We start from the raw sequence: 6,000 nt of genomic DNA, 5'->3' as shown, positions 1-6,000 counted from the left end.
GCCCGGATGGGTTTCCAACTGATTTCTATAAAAATTTAAAGATAAACTTGCCCCTGGATTCTGTAGAAGCACTGGAGAATAATATTCTTCCGCCCACGCTTCGTCAGGCATCTATTACACTGTTATTATAGAAAAATAAAGACCCTCGAGATTGCTCATGTTAATCAGCTTTACAAACTGTGACGGTAAAGTGTTCTCGAAGGCCATTGCACTCCGGCTAGAGACAGTTCTTCCTTCTATCATTTCGGAGGACTAGACTGGGTTCATCCAGGGCAGACAATCCTATTTTAACCTGAGACAATTGTTTGATATCATCTATACTGAATCTAGCACTCCATCCCCAGAAGCAGTAATATCGTTTGATGCCGAAAAGGTGTTCAATCAGGTTGAGTGGGGTTATCTTTTCCATACACTTGACAGGTTTGGTTTTGCCCTAACTTCATTCACCTTATCAAGCTCATTAATACCGATCCAATTGCCTCAGTTAATACCAACAGTATCTCATCTGAGTACTTTCCTCTTCACAGAGGGACGAAACAAGGGAATCCAGTGAATTTGGAAACATATCTGGGTATAAACTAAATTTTAATAAAAGTGAATACTTCCCCATTAGTAAAATGCCAGAGAATAGCCCAATCTGCCTTTTAAGATGTCCGCTGAGTCCTTTACATATCTGGGTGTAAAAGCTACCAAATCATATTACATTCTATTTAAAAGTAACCTCACTCCTCTGTTGGAACAGTACAAAGAAGATATTAAAAGATGGTCTATTTTGCCATGATCTCTTATCGAGAGAACAAATTCTGTAAACATGAATATTGTACCAAAGTTCCTATATTTGTTTCAGACATTGCCTGTTTTCATATTGTAACAAGGTAGACCTGTATCATTCACACCGTTCCTAACTTCACAGTATTGGGCACTAAGGGGGAGTGGTTTAGGTGTTTTTAAGGTGTATTTAAGCCCACATGCAGGAGACACTGGCTCTCTCATCTGTTCTATGTCCTGTGTGCAGGTATGGTGTGCGTGTGTGTGTGTGTGTGTGTCTACAGTTGATGCATTCCTGGACAATGCCCCTATACAGTGCATTCTGGATACTGGATCAAATGTGTCACTGATGAGAAACAGCTATTTTCTGAAGCACTTTGGTATTAATGGCATGATGTTAAAGGACACCAGTAGTTGGCTGGCACTCGAGGCTGTGAATGGACTGGACATTCCATACTTATGTACTACTGCATGCCAAGGTGGGACAAGTTGAACTTCCTGAATGTTGGTTTTTGGTGACTAGAGACCACTGTTTGACTGACTCTGAAGGGATTTTAAGTATGAACATTATTTCACGATGTTATGAGGAGGTGGATCGGGGAAAGCAATTAACCTGTCTCTCCACTAACGAGTCTCAACAGAGAGCCTGGGCCATGGCTTTCCAAATCTGTGCCAGACAGGCACAGTTTGTTGTAGCAGATGGGTCCATTGGCTATGTATGCATCATAAACCACCATCCCATACAGATACCTGCTCGGAGTGAGATATTGGTGTGGGGCCATACCAAGTCCGGAATCAACGGTAAGGTTTACCAATGTCTGGTGGAACCTCTGGAGGTGGGTGAAGTCTTAATTGCTCAAATCTTGTCCACAGTCTATGGGGGAAGGGTCGTGATCAGAGTCCAAACTTCAATGACTCACCAATGTACCTTTACAGACATCAGAAGCTAGCTCAGACTTTTATCATTGACCCAGCAGACGTCATACAGGAGAATGACGTGAGTGTGACCCGTGTTGGTGTAAATACGGTCAGAGCAAGTATGGACCAAAGTAAATCCCAGACAGAACAGTGTGTCCCTCCTGATTTAATGGGCCTCCATTTGTCCACAGAGGAGCGGGAAAAATTACAGGCTTTGCTCTATAAACACAGAGTAGTTTTTGCTGCCCATAAGGGAGGACTATGGACTGACGAGCACCATACAATATGTGATCCCCACAGGCAATGCCCCACCGGTGCAGGAGCGCTATAGACAGATTCCACCCAAAATGTACCAGGAGGTGAAGAGCATGATTCCAGGTATGTTGGACTCAAACATCATTGTGCCTAGTTCCAGCCCATGGGCTTCTCCAATCGTGCTAGTCCGCAAGAGGGTTGGGACACTTTTTGGGACAGATTTTGTGTGGACTATCGCAAACTCAATGCAGTGACTCATAAAGATGCTTATCCACTTCCAAGAATTGAAGAATCATTGGCAAGCCTGGGAAATGCAAAGTATTTTTCTACACTCGATCTTGCAAGCAGGTATTGGCAAGTGGGGGTTTCCCCAGCAGACAAAGAGAAAACAGCTTTTACTACACCTATGGGTTAATTTGAATTTACTAGAATGCCCTTTGGTCTGCCAATTGCACCAGCTACTTTTCATGCATGTATGCATGCATGTCTGGGTGAACAAAACCAACAGTCCTTATTGATTTATCTTGATGATGTGATAATATATTCACCCGATTTTGACACTCATTTGACTCATTTGGATTGAGTGTTGGACAAATTGTCTAAACATGGCCTCAAATTAAAGCCCAGCAAGTGTTGCTTTTTGAAACGGAAGTACAGTATTTGGGACATCGGGTTTCAGCAAAAGGAATTGCTCCAGACCCTGATAGTCAAATGTATCAAGGAGTGGCCCATTCCAGAAACTTCCAAACAACTGCAATCTTTTCTGGGTTAGGCATGTTATTATCGCAGATTTGTGAAGGACTTTGCCAAAATTGCAAGCCCATTAAATCAAATGTTGGTGAGAGCAGCCCAGAATCCAGTTAATAGGGATCATTTATTCCCCTCTAAATGGAACCCAGCATGTGACTATGCCTTCAATGCCCTAAAAATGGCCCTGACTTCTGCACCAATCTTGGATTTTGCCGATTTTAACCTCCCTTTTATTGTGTACACAGATGCCTGTAACCAAGGGTTGGGAGCAGTACTTTCCCAAGTTCACAATGGAAAAGAGAGGGTAATTGCATTTGCAAGCAGGAGCTTGAGCCCCACAATACAAAATGATAAAAGTTATAGCTCCTTCAAGCTTAAATTTTTGGCCCTTACGTGGGCAGTGACAAAAAAGTTTGCAGAGTATCTACATTGTGCTCAATTTGTTGTATATACAGACAATAATCCCTTAGTGCACTTGAGCTCAGCTAAACTTGGTAGTTTGGAGCAGAGATGGGCAGCACGGCTGGCTAGCTTCCAATTTGAAATAAAGTATAGACCAGGATGTATTAACCCAAGTGCAGATGCATTATCCAGATTCCCATCAGGTGCAGCAACGTTGAATGTAGAGGAAGAAAGGGAAGGTGTGGAAATCCTGTCATTTGCACGTCAGAGCATGTGTGGCCAGAGCAATGTGTGTGGGAGCAGGGAAGGCCAACCGGGAGAATCCTCCAAGTACAACACTTGGAGTGCCCTTGTATCCTGGGCGTGCACCATCCCAGTGGTCTAGACTTCAGGGGGAAGATCCAGCCTTGAGCAGAGTGTCCTGGTATCTACAAAGAGGCCATCGACCCAACAAGCAGGAGAGACAACAGGAATTCAAACTTGGATTGCATATCCTGCGAAACTGGGAATGTCTCTCTCTGATTAAACAAGTGTTGTGCTGCACAGTACGGGACCCTAAGGAAGTCGACCCAGTGACTCAACTTCTGGTCCCTGAGGGTGGGCAACATTCTGTATGGCAGTTATATCATGAATATGCAGGGCACTGGGGCCCAGAAAAGACTGTTTCATTGATCCAAAAGAGATTTTTTTTGGCCTAAAATTAAGTACAGACATCTCCAACTGGTGTGCTCAATGTCAGAACTGTGTTCTACGCAAGGCTGCTACTGCTAAACAAGCTTCTTTGGTCCCTATTAAGACATCGGCACCCATGGAACTGTTGTCTGCAGACTTTCTGTCTATAGGTCATCCAGAAGACCCGTACCATAATGTGTTGATCATGGTGGACATTTCACAAACTTTGCCTGGGCAGCAGTCACTAAAGACCAAACTGCAGTAACAACAGCTAAGGTACTATGGAACATGGTAATTCTACCCTTTTGTGTTCCCAAACGATTGATGTCAGACCAAGGTCCCAATTTTGAATCTCATCTGATGCATGAACTATGTGAGTTGTATGGCATGACAAAGAACAATACTACACCCTATCATCCAGCAGGAAATGGCTCCTGTGAGAGATTTAATCAGACTCTGTTAGGGTTGCTGGGCACCCTTGGTGAAGAGAGATGGAACTGGAATGACCACCTGCCTGAGATGGTTCAGGTATATAATAACACTGTACACAGTTCAACAGGATATTCACCCCATTATCTGATGTTTGGAAGACATGGATTCCTGCCCCATGACCGCTTGATGGGCCTCACGGAAAATGTGTGTTGCTCCTCTGTAGACAACTGGGTGAAGTGTCATCAGAAACTACTACAATATGCCTATGAGAAAGCCAGACAGCACAGATGACTGGCATCCACACAGAACCCAGACGGTCAACAAGGACAACAAAGGGAGTACTGCCACAGAGATATCGAGATCTACATGGAGAGTTGCAGCAAGGCTTCCTGAGGATGAAGGCGCTGCCAGCCTAGTCCCCTTGATGGGTCAAAGGACAACCATCAGGTCAGAAACTGAGAAGTGGGACCAATCTGGGAAGCAACCAACCTGTGGTGTGGCTGACCTTGGCCTTTGACATTCTCCTCTAGTTTAAATCCTGGACACTGATCATATTAGATTCTCCTGCAGTTTTTTAGTACCTTTTAAGATTATAAATAAAATAAGCTTTAAACTTTCATTGTTGTGTAGTCTTTTGCCTGCTGCTTAGACTGGTTGGTCAGATCTAGCACCTGTTATAACACCACAGTCTTTTTCAAGGCATTTAATCAAATGATTTCTTCTTTTATGGAATAACAAATCAGCTCGCATAAGAAAAGAATTTATGGAAAGACCACAAGGTGTAGGAGGGCTTTCACTTCCAAATTTGCAAATTTAATGCCATCTCCCTGTGGTTAAATGATTTGAATGATAGGATCCCTGCATGGCTCCAGATTGAAAAGGTTACAAGCAGCCCACATTCACTCCCTGCCTTAATCTGCGCACCTCTACCACCACTAGTTAATAACATCAAGGATAATATAATTGTAACTCAATCACTAAGCATCATAAATCAGTTCAAAAGATGTCTAGGTATTCAGAGTATTTCTATTCACTCACCAATAATACGTAACCATCTTTTTCAACCATCCTTAATGGACAATGGCTTCAAAATTTGGTATGACAAGGGCATTCATAGTATTGAGGACCTCTATGTCAATGATACTTTTGCTAGCTTTGAACAATTATCGAGAAAATTCGCTCTGACCCATAATCATTTTTTGCAATACTTGCAAATTAGAGATTTTACTTGTAAAAAGTTTGCTAACTTTCCTACACTTCCCCCTCTTTCCTGTTTGGATTATTTATTAATGGTCAATATGCTGAATAAAAGTAGAATATCATTTATTTATTCCCATATCATGGATAGCTGCAACCTCTCTATTTCACATATTCGAGAACATTGGGAAAATGACTTGGGGGCCCAGCTGTCCGATGAGAAATGGGATATGGCTCTTACAAGAGTCCACTCTTCTTCCATATGTTCCAGACATTCTTTAATAATTTCCAAATGTAGACCCATTATGCGATAGATGTAAACAGACACCGGCTACCTCATATCACATGTTCTGGTCTTGTCCGAAACGTGTTCCTTTCTGGTCTTCCTTTTTTGAAGTCATCTCCAAGGCTTACTCTTATAACATCTCACCCTCCCCCTTGATTTCTGTTTTTGGGTAGTTTTCTCATCCAACGGGATCTGTTCCCCCTGCTCACTTACAGAGGGTCATTGCCTTTTCCTCCTTATTAGCTAGGCACTTGATTTCATTTAAATGGAAGGTTGTTACTCCTGCGCCCCACCACCACTGGATTCGGGGCGTTATGCAT

This window comes from Sparus aurata, chromosome 3 (assembly GCF_900880675.1).
Source record: "Sparus aurata chromosome 3, fSpaAur1.1, whole genome shotgun sequence".
Taxonomy (NCBI): Eukaryota; Metazoa; Chordata; class Actinopteri; order Spariformes; family Sparidae; genus Sparus; species Sparus aurata.
This window is presented reverse-complemented; position numbering follows the sequence as displayed.